At 42.3% G+C, this 13,970-nt stretch overlaps 1 protein-coding gene across 1 annotated transcript in view; it reads left to right on the forward strand.

Moving 5' to 3' along the window:
• The window catches only part of Fyn (FYN proto-oncogene, Src family tyrosine kinase), a gene marked incomplete in the record, with an annotated part of 221,391 nt that overhangs the window by 87,453 nt on the left and 119,968 nt on the right, over positions 1-13,970 (forward strand). The window contains 1 exon segment of the mRNA XM_029555724.1: positions 9,089-9,158.

Consider the following 13,970-nt stretch of genomic DNA (forward strand, 5'->3'; position numbering starts at 1 on the left):
CAAGGCGGAAATGTTCTTTTTTTAAAACATAAATACGAAGTGTATTCATTTCCAAGGACTGCTGTACATCTATAGCAACTCTGTTTTGAAACAAGGTCACATAGTGAGTCCTTGGAGGTTAGGACTTAAAGATTTTCTTTGGGGAAGTTCAGTTCACTAGTCTGTTTTGAACTGTTTGGACTATGTCTATTTGTCTAACCTTGGACAAATTACTGCTCTTAATCACTGTTATTCTATAGTGAATCTCTATATTAGATTAAGTCTTGTTTCTTGTACAGTATTTTTCCTGCTTTCGACCTTTTGCATTTCCCAATAATTTCTGCATGTTTATTCCCTTCAGGAAAAAAGAACTAGGTTATCCTTTTTGTTTTAAAAATGAATCAAAGATTCAGTTTATGGGAGAATTGGCATCTAACAAAAACCTAAGATTTCCAATCTATGTATATGAACTAATCCTCTAGTCCTCACACTTGCTGAGCCAGCTCTTTACCCATGGAGTGTCCCTTTAAAACTTGGCATCCTGGGGCTGGAGAGATGGCTTAGTGGTTAAGAGCACTGACTGCTCTTGCAGAGGACCCAGGTTCGATTCCTAGCACCCACATGGCAGCTACAAACTATCCTTAACTCCAGTTCAAGGGGAATCCGAAGCCCTCTTCTGACCTCCGTGGCATTGCACAACACAGGTGCATTCACATACATGCAGGCAGTACACTCATATACATAAGATAAAAATAATAAAAAAATAAAAATTTTTTAAAACGTGGCATCCTCAGAGATGGTTAAAACAAGTTCTTTATTCTTTTTTGTTTATAAAATAGTTTATTTTCATGTGTGTGAGTTTTTGCCCGCATGTGTGTAAGTGCACCCATGTGTGCAGTGCCCACAGAAGCCAGAAAAGGGTATCAGATCTCTTGGAACTGGAGTTAAGGATGGTTATTAGCTGTCATGTGGGTGTTAGAACTGAACCCAGGTCCTCTGCAAAAGTAGCCAGTGCTCTTAACCACTGAACCAACTCTCCAGCACCAGGTTCTTGATTTTTTAAAAGTTGACAAGGTGTTGGCTCATTAATGTTGCAGCAAAAAGAATTTTCACATTGCCTGTGAGAGATACTGGGCCAAGATTTGGGTATTAAGTCAGGTGGGAGACTAGATCTTAGATTGTCAGTGCCTTTAGAAACTTAAAGTTACCCAAAAGTTCCAGATGGGCTGGACAGATGGCCATGGCAGTTGGGAGTTTATCCTTTCCCTGTGACTGAAAGCTGATCTGTTTTGCTTCTACTTAGTAATTAAAATTTAACCTGAGCCTTGGAAGTGTGTGTGTACACTTGTGTGGGGGAGACGCTGTAAGTTCTGGTACTAAAACATTGTTATTAAAATGTAAGATGTTCTTTAACATTCCATCCATCCCCAAGATTCTGGAATCTGATACTGTCGCCAGCCTATACCTGTGGATTCTGCACACTTCACTGTTAACCTCCTTCTGGGCTGCATGTAGCACTGTGCACTTCCCCAGCCTTCCCTGGGACCACTCCAGCACGTGCCTTTGGAGGGTCTTGGGAGTGGTGTCTGGTTGGGAGGGAACTAGGGGACGTGTCTCACAGCTGCACTTCCATCAGAGCACAGTGGTGTTGCTCTCCACAGTAGGTCGTCGGTCCCTAGCAATAGCTTGACTTAAAAGGGTAAGTCAGAAACAACTTATTATATAAATGGTGTTTGTTTTATTTTTCTGTCTGCTGCCTATGTGATATGATCACTTTGTAGGAACTCAGGACAGAAAAGATGTGATTATTGTACAGATATACTTCCACTCCAGACAATTGATTATTTCAATGACATTTATTTCATTTATTTCATACCCAAATAAACTATAATAATAGTAATATGAAATTATACCAGTACTGCTGCCATTGCATGGAGATTGCTGCAAGTCACGATGGTGGCTGCAGCACTCCCTCTGTGCAGCCACCCATTTGCACGATAGCCATTAGTGCCCATGAGGCCCAAATCTGTATCTCTCCCATCTAACTTCAGAGGCACAATCCCAAGAGTCTACCTTTGGCCTCTTAGTAACCAAGGATGAATTCTTTGCTGCTTTTTGTGGTGTTTTACTTACACTGAGCCTCTATCCTCTTGTCCTAGCCCTCACGGTGAAAGGAGCAAGGAGCGGCCAGCTTTTGTGGTTTCGCTTTCACATCCCTTAGTCCGAGGTTAGTGCTTCCTTAGCTGGCTGATGCCTCCCCTGCTCATCTCTCTTCTTCCTTCTCCTCTTCCTGCTCCTCTCCCTTCCATCTCTATTTACTCCCACTCTAGCAAACCACTAAATAGCAAACACAGCCTTGCTTGAGTCCATATAGCTTGTTGTAGTAAAGCCAAGATTGGCAGGGAGGTTAGCCAGTAGGTCAGTGAGGCTTTCCCAGAGCACCCCAATAACCTTCCTGCCCTCTCCCGCCAACATAGTGAGGAGAGAAGTCACTCAGAGTGGGTCTGGTTTCCTCAGGTGGTAGAGCTTTGCCTTATGTGCTTGCTTGTGTAATGTATTATCCTCCCATTTGGAACTCTAGTTTTTCAGACAGTTGGCTGCAGGTCTACAGAGAAGATTGTAGCTGGGAGGAGTCAGGGCTGTACCTTAATCTCTTGCTATTGTGTGTACAAGCTGCCAGCCAGCACCTCATATTACACATGACAGCGAGTCACACAAGAGTTGAGAAGGGGAAAATAACTCACCTCTATACCCCTCATTCTTTGCTTTTTGAAGAGTTTGTGTTTGACCTTGTGAATCTTTTTTTTTAACCTAATGTTTTTGTTTTATCTTGAAACAAGGTCTGTCAGTGTGTAGCTCAGTCTGTCATCAAACTTACAAACCTCCTGTCTTAACCTCCCAAGAGCTGGGATTGTAGACATGCACCACCACACCTGCAAGTCCTTGGTTTTCTAGCAGTGTCCCAAGCCCCATGGTTCCAGAAAGAAGGTGGCTCAGTGACTCTGTGGGGAAGAGTCTGGAGTCCTGTCCCGTCCCCACCCCACCCCCGTCCTCCTTTATCTAGAAGAGGTATCTGCTCCTCTCAATTCCTTATCTTTTGGAGAGCGCTCCACTCCAAGAGACGCTGAAGCCCTTTGTTACATGCATGAGCTCCACTGCTGTATTCAATCAGTCAACAAATATTTTTGAATGCCTACTACATGCTAGGTTCTCCTGAGAGACCAGTGGGTCAACAACCTAAGTGAAAACTCTCATCCTCACTGCCCTCTAATTATAAGTTTCTCACAAGCTGCTTTGCCTCAGTGGACCTAGTTTCTCACTTTAAAAGCATGAGTGTAGGCTGCTGAATCCTTCCTAGATGACACATCCTGGTTGGGAACTAAGCAGCCTATGACCCAGATATTAATATATGTCAATAAGGTCTGGAAGAGGAGAGGCAGGGTGAAAGGTAGGAGACAATGGCAAGACCTCCTTTGAGGCATCCTCAGTCTGATGAGGCCTTGCAGTTGCTCATTCAGCAGACACTGTGAATTCCGTGCCAGGGCACTGTACAAGCACTGGGAATATAACAGCGACCAAAACAGAGTCCTTTCCCTCAGATGCTTTCTGTCTAGGGGCAGCTGATGAGCCATCACTGATAGGTTTAGAGATGTAGTTTGAAACTCGTTGCACAGGTTGTTGTTAGGACTGCGAAAGTTGAGGGTGGAGAAGAGAGCAGGAAAGAGAAAACAAAAAGTGTCTGAAAGGAAAAGCATTGGAAAGAAGTAGAGCCTGGGCAAACATTCTATGCTACAGTCAATGTTGTGCTCACTCCCTTACAGAAGATTCATACTTCATCAAGCTACCACAACAAACCCAACCTCAGTCCAAACCCAGAATCCCCTCATGTGGCTAAGAAGCTAGGACACACCAACCATGTCTGTTTTGACATCCTGTTCCCCACAACTACATCACTTCTACATGTGACTCAAAAGTATACAAAAGCCACATATGGTTTTATGTAATAACTAGCTAGTTTAGTTTTCTCAGAAAGGTCTTTACTGAAAACCAGTGACATGTGAAAAATGGCACAGGTACCTGCATAAGGAGCTACCCCTGAAAGCTTTTCCAGACCAGCTGACTTCCAGCCCCTCATTTCCACAAGTAATTGGAGCAAATCCAGAAACAGATTAGGAGAGCCCTGAGTACTTCCTTATTTACCATCCAGAAATTACATATTGCAGGTTGTCTTCCCATTGGAAGCTGAGGCTGAGACCCAGCAATTAGTCCCCCATTGTCTCTGCAGGAAATAACATCCATGTGACTTCTTCAGGAGGCAACTGTTGACTACTCTGGTTAAGATAATTTGAAAAGTGTTCAGCATTTCCTCTGGTTGATTGAGTCCAGCTGACTTGGAAAGCTTTTGGAAATGTACAAATGAACTATGGTCCTCAAAACCAGAACACTACTGGGTCAGTTCCTTGAACAGAATGAATCTGAAGTGTTGGCTCTGGTCTCTTCAGGTGCTGTTTCCTCTGGACTCAGTGTGACGGAGCTCAGTGCCTTTCCATCCTGCTCCTTTTCCAATGTTTACTTGAGACTGATTCCTCAAAAATTTTCTAGAGCAGGTAATTGGAAACTCAACTTGGAGAGGCCTAAAAAATAAGAACTGTGTTGGGAACTCAGAAGTGCCACAGATGTCCAGGTTGACCTATGTGATCACATATACTCTGCTTCCCTCTGTTTTTCCTGTCTTTGGGACCAGCTATATCCTTAGGTTACAGCAAGAGAGCCATGGCAATTCCAGATATCATACTCCACACGAGGAAGGAGTTTCTTCCCAAAGACTAAGATGCTGCTAGCAAAACATTCTTCATGATTCATTGGACTAAATTGGGCCATATATCTATTTTTTACACAATCACTGGCAAGAGTATGGGTGTCTCTTGAATCGGAGCTTCTCCAACTTTAGTATAGATGCTGATCACCTGGAAATCTTGTAAAATAGACTGTAATTCCAGTGGTGTGAGTGGGGCCTCAGAAATGGCATTTCTAAGAAGTGTCTAAATGATACTCAGCTTGGTGGGTGATGTGCTGCAAAGCCCTACCCATTCAGATGTCTGCTCCCACTAAGAGTGCTGTCCCCTGCCCATGAGGCACTGTGGCTGGGGAAGTGTTGGGGCTCTGTTAGGAAGAAGAAAGCAGGAACAATCCTGTGTTGATGAGAACTGTATTGGGAATACTTGTTCCCAGTGTCTAAAGAGAATGTTGCCTTTAAACCAGGAGTCATACATGGCCTAGGATATCTATTAAGAGCAAAAAGTACACATGGGGCTACACACCCATTGTGTGGGAATACCAATAAAAATGCTATTACTCACCTATGACGGTACACACATTGCAGTTCTAGAAACAAACCAGTCACACTACCTTCTTTGTTATCCTTCCATTGCCTTTATTAGTAACTTAACATCATATATTCATTGTGTCTCAAAAAGAACAAACTCAAATGAAATGGATACAAATGTACTTAAATATAAAAAGGGGGTGTCAAGTTCACCCTTTGTTCTTTAGAGTGGATAGTGCGTCGGCCTTGGAAGTTACCGGGGAGGAAGAGCACACTCCCACTGCTTTTTTAAAAAAATATTTTATTATTTTTATTTTATGTGAATGAGTGTATTTAGCCTGCATGTAAGTGAGTGCACCTATGTCATGCAATGCCTCGGAGGTCAGAAGAGGGCTTCGGATTCCCCTGGAATTGGAGTTAAGGACGGTCCTGCATGTAAGTGCACCTGTGTCATGCCGTGTCCATGGTAATCAGAAGAGGGTATCAGATTCCCTTGGAACTGGAGTTAAGGATGGTTTGTAGCCGCCATGTGGGTGCTGGGAATCGAACCCGGGTCCTCTGCAAGAGCAGCCAGTGCTCTTAACCGCTGAGCCGTCTCTCCAGCCCCCGCACACTCCCACTGCTTCTAAGAGTCACTTGCCATGATGTTGGGTCTGAAAAATGCTGCCAGTGGTAAATTTCTGCCAAAGCAGTTGGTCACAGTGTCCTGATTACTGATTTTTCAGTGGAGAAAATCATTATGCTTTCTTCATTTGAAAAGGGAGAACTATTCTGTTTTGTTGTTTTTGTTTTTGTTTTGACAAAAGATACTCAGGCATCCCTTGCTGAAGCCACTTAGGAAAAAGGATACTATGGATAGCCCCATACCCATCATGAGTCTGATTCATCACAGATGCATTGGAGCTTGGAAGGAAACATGTGGCCAGATGTTAAATAGACCTTCCTGAGTTAGTCATTTAAGTGGTTGGCATCTCTGGTTTCATATGCAAAGACAGCATCATTCCAGAGGATATGGGAAAGGTATATGGAATTTCTCATCTGTTTTATCAGCCTGCCCTAGCACCACACGTTCACATCTGTGTGATTGACAGGAAGCTAGAACTTTATCTGTTTTCTGGCCTTGCCAACATGAGTTCACACATAGTGGTTACTAACTGTTACTTGCTGATTTAAGACCCTGGAAGGCTGAGAGATGCTTTGCTTCTCTGGATTTAGCTGAGGAAAGCTGCTGGACTTGATGCTCCAGGAAGGCAGGAACTGCATTTAACACTTGGGCAACCAGGGTGCTATGTGTTACTGTAACGCTTCAACAACTGCTCTGTTCCCACATCCCTGTCAGTTAGCACACAGACTAAGCATTCACTGCCTAAAGAGAAGAGGAGAGAACATTTTGTTGCCTAACTTCAGTCATTCACAGTCTTCTAAGTATAGAATGCTTAGGTGTCCATCTACATTTTTAGGACCTCATAGGCTGCCAAAGAGAGATGAGATAATACTAATATTAGCCAAACTCGTGTAGAGCAAGCAAGATTATGTTCTTAATCACTGATTGATTCAGACAGTATTGATGAGTGCCTCCCTTCTATGCTTGTGATAGGGTAGGGCACTTTTTGTTGTTTTGGGTTTTGTTTGTTTGTGTTTGTGGTTTTGTTTGGTTTTTTTTTTAATTTTGTGGGTTTGTTTGGGTTTTTTAATTTTGTGGGGGTTTTGTTTTGTTTTGAGACAGGGTCTCCCTGTAACCCCAGCTGGCCTGGAACTCACTATGTAGGCCAAGGTGTCCTTGATTTCAACAGAGATCCACCTGTCTCTGCCTCCCAAGTGCTGGGACTAAAGGCATGTACCACCATGCCTGGCTTAGGGTAAGGCATTATTAAACAAGGAGGAATGAAAAGTTGGAAAATATGGGGCTTCTCACTTACTAGTTAAAGCACTCAAACCTTAAAAATACAAAGTATCTGTATCAAAATACAATTTTTAAAAATAGAAAAGCAGAAAGTTAAGATAATACCAAATTAAGAGACTCAAGGTAGTAAAAGGTACCAAGGGTCAAGAGAGCCCTTAAAGCTACTACTGTTGGCCCAACCAGGATGATGTCCATGGATGGAATTCAAGGGGTCAGGAAGAAAAATCATCTCATCATTTTCCTTAACCCTTAACTGAAAGCAATATTTCTTTTTATTATGGAGTATTCTTAGGTCTTTATAGAATTGTGAATATTTTCATGTTACATCACAATTAGAGACATCCTGAAATATCATAGCTCAGTGGCTAAAAGCATGTTTTTCCAGGGGATCCAGTGGCCTCTGTGAACACCACACACACAAGGTACACACACACACAAATAATATTTAATGTTAAAAAAGTTACATTTATTGGACTGGAGAGATGGCTCAGTGGTTAAGAGCACTGACTGCTCTTACAGAGGACCTGGATTCAGTTCCCAGCACCCACATGGCAGCTAACAATCATCCTTAACTCTAGTTCCAGGGGATCCAGCTCCCTCTTCTGACCTCCGAAGGCATTGCACAACCCACGTGCACTTACATATATGCAGGCAATACACTCATACACAAAAAATAAAAACAACATACAAGCTACATTTATTTTTAGACTTGCCAAAAATTAAGTATTGATAACTGTATTTGGATAAATTTTGCTTCTTTTGAATTCTGTTTTTTCATATGTTAATTTCAAGGATTTAAAAACATTATTCTTATAAAACAAACAAAAGAAGTATCTGTAGACTGTCAAAGTCCAGAGCGGTAAAGAGCTCCTGCCTCGGGAAATACCTAGGCCTCCGTCTAGCAGGGATGGGACAGAGGCACCCAGGAAAAGCACTGACCCCTAGAGGCCCAGCAGCAGGTCAGGTGACTAGATGCTTCCCCATCTGGTAGGAACATGTGGAAATGAAGCTGGAACAAGCATGAGTCCCAGGCTGATAATAATTTCACAGGTAAATGTGCAGATGATAGAAAGTGACCAGAGGTATGGCTTCTGAAGATGGACAGGTGTAAGCCATGCTTGAGAAGATGCTTTGCAGAGCTAGAAGAGTTGGAGAAGGGAGAAACTAGAGGCCGGGCATAGGGTTTCCGCAAGCAAGGTGTGATGCAGACCAGAGGCAGTACCAGGAGGGAAGGGAGAGAAGCCGTGTCTCAGACTGGCTGTGGAACCCAGCAGCAGAGATAGGAAGGCCATAGTAGGGTCCAAGTCTGGACAGCAAGGAGAGCGGTAACAAGCTCACATTTACTCAGCACTGATCATGTGCCAGGCGCTGCTGTAAACCTTTCTGTGTCATGCGTTTGTCACTGAGTTGATACCATTTTATCCTCAAGACAGCACCATGAGGTTGGTACCCTAATTCCTAGTTTGTAAATAGTAAAATAAGAAAAAGAAGAGATAGGAAAATAGCCTAGGATCTCACAGAGCTTGGGCGAAGGAAGAATGTTACTGATAAAAAAGAAAGAGGAATGGGCTTGGGAGGAAAACATAGAGTTTAATCTTAGATTATTTTTCCATTTCTCTCTTACCTTGTGATTAAAGGAATAAAAAACTCTAATATTTGTAAGCATGGTTTCTTATTTATTCCACTTTTGCAGGTTTTTCTTCTTTATTCATGGGTGCTAAGATAATTTGTAAATCAGTTTCATCTTCCTATGCAAAGCAAAGGGGAAACCAGTAGGGAAAATTTGCTGCATGGGTGGGTGCTCGAAACAAAGTGAAGAAAAGGTGCACAATGCATATTAATCATGTTGATGAATATGCTGTTTATTTTCTTTTTTTCAGGATCAGTCCTGCTGCTGTGTTAGAAGACATGTGGTGTATATAAAGTTTGTGATAGTTGGTGGAAATTTTGGTAAGTGTTGCCGAGTTTGTTTCTAACATGTTTTGTTGCTTTTGAGGGGAAGCCACTGCCTGTTCTGTGCATCTTTCCAATCTGCACTCAACTTAGAATGGAAGTTTTTGATTAAATGTGGCTGTGAATTGGTGTTTTCTAACAGTATGCCATTTCTTTTCTCATTATTACTGATGTGATTAAGTAACATGGAATTTTTCTAAAATACAGTAAGATTTGGGGAAGCTTCTGGATGCAAGGCACAGAATAACCTTGGCAGTTTAGCTTCTGTTCCAAGCCAGCCATGTAAAGGAATATAAACTCACAGACCAAAAGAATAAATAAGGTCTCCAAAGGAGGAAGCTTCTGATGGCCTGGATGCTGAAATGAGAGAAGCAAGTAGTTAGCTGTTTGGGGAATGGGACACGAAAGGAAGTGAGCTGTATAGCTTCCCAGAAGCTGGCCCCCAGACCTGCAGAACAGCAGCCTGCAACACCAAGAGCATGCACTTTGGCAGTTCCCTAAACCTTGCTAGAAGCAGTAGAGAGGACTATCTTTAGAGTCAGGAGATCCAGGTTAAAATTCAGGCACTGTACGTATCGGTTATTATATAACCTCCCTGAGTCTCAGATTCCTCTTCTGTAAAATGAGGCCTTTAATATTACCTACCCCATTAGACTATTGAGAGAATAAATGAGTGGAGCAGCATTGAGGTATGGTAGGTGCTCAACATACCACCATTCTTCGTGGCAGAATAGCCTTGTTTGGAGACTGGACATTTGCCATTGAGGATGAGCAACCCAAAAGGCACATACCTTTAGCAGGAAGACTTCAAGAATGCATTGATTACATTCATTTGATGTTGGGGGTGGGCAGGCACCACAGGCCCTTCCCCATCATTCACTCTGTAATGAGCCGTAGAAACCCTGGGATCTGGGTCTCCTGCAGCCCTGGAAATGCATTCTCAGATAAACTCAGCTAATTGAACTTCTCCTGTCACCTGTGTAGCCATGTGAAGTCACATAGTTTGAGGGGTTTTTTTGTTTTTGTTTTGTTTTGTTTTGTTTTGGGGTGTGGTGTGTGTGTGTGTGTGTGTGCGTGTGTGTGTGTGTGTGTGTTTAAGTATTTATTATTTTGAACCACGTTAGTGAGAAGAGAATGGAGTAGAGTAAATAATGGTCTTGGTTTGTACCTCAATTAGCTTGTGTAGGCTTTTTAAGCTTTTGATTTTTTACCCTCTATGGTTATGTAACATCACAATGATCCAGTTATTGGTAAAAGAATTCTGTTTTAGGGTGAGGCCTTTACCTGTGGTTGGAGGAAATCAGCTGTGTCCCTGCAAATGGGTGCTGCTGTTAAGATCATATGCCCGTAGGTAACAATGCTCTAGTTTTATGAATCAAGGAGATGTACATGGCTTCAGGAGGTGTCTGAGCTAATGTCCAAAGAGCCAAAAGTCTCTTCAACAGCATCTCTTACCAGAGAATATAAGTTTTCTCAGAGATGAGAAACTTGCTGCATTTGCAAAGGCAGCTTGCAGAGCCACAAAAGCAGCAAGACAAAAGGAAGTAGTTCTGGCTTTCTCTAGTCCAGTGGGGAAGTATTGCTTATAAGAATCTATGATATATTTCAAAATAACTGGAAAAAGAACACAAAAGTTCCCAGCCTGTAGAGTGATTTATTTTTGAGCAGATGGGAATGTTTATTATACTGATTGATCATTATACATTGTATACATGTGTTAAGTCATTGTACTGAATCCCCAGATATTTTTATCTTAATGAAAAATAAAATAATAACAATAGGAGACAAAAGAAATTATTTAGGAGAGTAAAAAATTGTCCTATATCTTAATTATAGGCTTTTGTGAAAACTCACATAACTATACACCAGAAAGAGTGAACTTTATTGTAGGTATATTACATCTTAATTTTTAATACAGAAAGAATTAGCTCTTAGATAAATGACAGTTACCTCAACTTATTAAAAAGAAAGAGGAATAGAAAAAAGAGGAGAGTGTGAAGAAAGAGAAACCATCTACTTAGGTTGGACTACGCCCAGTGGGACATGGATTAGTCTAATTCCTTCCTGTCATCACAGTGCCTGGCACATGGACCATTTATGATGAACACTTAAGTATTTATTGAATCACCTACTGCTCCTAGTTTCTAGGTAGCTGCTTACTTTCCCACACACTAGCCTACCAGCTGTTCAGATATTCTTTCTCCATCACCTTCTGTGGCTGAACTTCCCTCCTCCCCTTCTTGGACTCTTTTCCCTTCAGTGTTATTTCCATGTCCTTCCCCATCCCATGAAGCTCTTAGAGGTGACTCTTGCTTTCCAATGCCTTCCTCTGCACATGCCCAGCACAGAAGTACTGTCATGTCATGATTGCTTTGCCTCTGTAGACGATGTTAGTAGACACCCAGTCCTAACCTCCTGGTCCATCATTCTCAGTACTGAGCATTTAGCAATGGGTGAGGAAGGCTTTCTGCTTAGTAGTCTTCCAAGAATGGTGCTCTTGAAAGGAGGGAAGCAGTTCAGGAGCCAGGTGCTCTGCCTAGTAAATCTACCTTCTGTGTCCTCTCGGCACTGTTAGCTGGAGACATCAGTAATGCTGGGCATGAGTCTTTTGAGGTGGAAATGTGTCACAGATTCTGGTTCTTTAATATAAAATCAGGAAGTTTGGAATTCTTAAAGCTATAACTTGTGAGTACCTTGAAAAGTCAAGATATTTTTCCCCTTGGTCCATATCGGGGTGCAACATAAAAGCAAAGAGAGCAGTGGGTATCAGCTGGGGTCACTTTGTCTTCCTAGGCATCTATTGATGGCTGAGGCTATTTTTGGTTGTCAGAAGTAGAGGAGGCAGAGCATGCATTAGTGGCACCTAGTGGGTAAAAGCTGGGGGTACTGCTAAATGGCCTTCAACATGTACAGTATATCAGTACATGTACACACACACACACACACACACAAAGCTGGGGGTACTGCTAAATGCCCTGCAACATGTACAGTACATGTACATACACACACACAGACACACGCACACACACACACACACACACACACACACAAACACACAAAGCTGGGGGTACTGATAAATGCCCTGCAACGTGTACAGTACATCAGTACATGTACACACACACACACACACACACACACACACACACACACACTGACCCAAATATCAATAGTACTGACACTGAGACACTGATGTTAGAAATAGTAAAAAATGTAAATGTCTGAAGTACCCATTGTTTAGAGGATTTAAAATTTTAAGTATTTTGCCATCTAATTCTATGTAAGAAATAGGTAAAAATAAGTTTGCTCAGAATTTGAAGGTCTGAGATGGCTCTTAAGAAGCTACCGCTTTCATTATCCTAACTCCAAACAAAAGCCTAAATGAATTCAGACAGATGGGTCATACTGGATGTCGGTCCACCGAAGATGAAAGCAAGCTCTCACAACATGATTCCAGCACCCACACCAAAGGGCTTGTTTCACACTTTAGATCTTGGCCCCAGCCTCCTCAGATGTGTTGTCTTCAGATGACCCTGGAGATGAAATGGTTCTGCAGCCTGGGCTGGTCCTTCCTTTTGAATCAAGGATGGTGATTCTGGTGTGATGAAAATGTGCTTAAGAAGGAGAGAGATCTCATTACAGATGATTGAGATGGAGTATTTTGGTACACAGGACTGTTTATTTGCATCTATTTGCTAGTGACACCACAATCTGGCTTAGATGTGAGTCCCTGAGAGCTTTTGTAGCCCAATCTGGCTACATTTGCTGAAGCTGGGAGATTATAGCAACATATGTCAAGTTGTGATATAGAACAATCCACTTGAAAAGACTTTACTTAATTATAGGCCCTATTTTGGGAAGGTAACTGTGCATTTTGTGTTGTATATTTTAAGTTTCACTAACCAAGCTTCCAGGCCAGTAATGTCTTCCCAGAAAGGGTGTGGCATGTGCTGAGGACATAAATATTTTCTTCCCCAAAGCTTTGGTATGATACTTTTGGCTTTACTATCCTTTTCCCCCTTTGCTTGTATTCTTTCCTCTTTGCAAGAATGCAGTGAAAATGCGTTCTTATAAGCCAGACGAGAAGGCTTCTCATTTTAAATGGACAGGCCCAGAGATTTAGACACTTTACATTGTCAGTTACTGTTTTTAAGATGAATGGACTCTGGAGGAATTCCATAGTTGAAAAGGTAAACAGTTGAATGAAACTATTTAAAAACACCATGTCAGCAGTAAATATCACTGTGTAAGTGTCTGTGGGAAGACTGTCCATTTACACCTACATGCCCATACCCCTCCACGTGTAACCTTATAGAACACTTCATGCCCTTTCCAGATGGCTGTAGACATCTGATTTCCCCTTTCTTCTAGAGGTGTGTTTTATGTGCTCTGCCTCCTGCTCACGGAGTTCTGTAGCCTCCTTCACTTCCCTGCTAATACACGAGGCTTTGGGCTTTAAATGAAGTACCAGAGCTTTCTGCTCAGTCAGCATTTCCTAGGCCTAATTAAAAGTGATTGATAAAAGGAGAAATCAAGTTGGCACAATGAAACGAGCTTCTCATTTGTATTGTGTGAAGGAGCAGAGATGTAAAAATGGGCAATTTTGCAGTCCCCAACCCCAGCGAGTCCTAAGGGCAGAAGCACTTTATGTGCATTCAGAATAATGAAGGCCAGAGGAGAGGAAGAGTGCCCCATGAAGAGAGTTGGAGGCACTCTCTTCCAGAGAAGCCAGAGAGACCCAGGGAGGTATCAGTGGCTCCAAGGAGATTGTTCTATAGTGCAGCTCCCCGGGCCCTGGCTGACAGGAGCAGA

This window comes from Nannospalax galili, unplaced genomic scaffold (genome assembly GCF_000622305.1).
Source record: "Nannospalax galili isolate Female #2095 unplaced genomic scaffold, S.galili_v1.0 scaffold646, whole genome shotgun sequence".
In the NCBI taxonomy this organism is placed as follows: Eukaryota; Metazoa; Chordata; class Mammalia; order Rodentia; family Spalacidae; genus Nannospalax; species Nannospalax galili.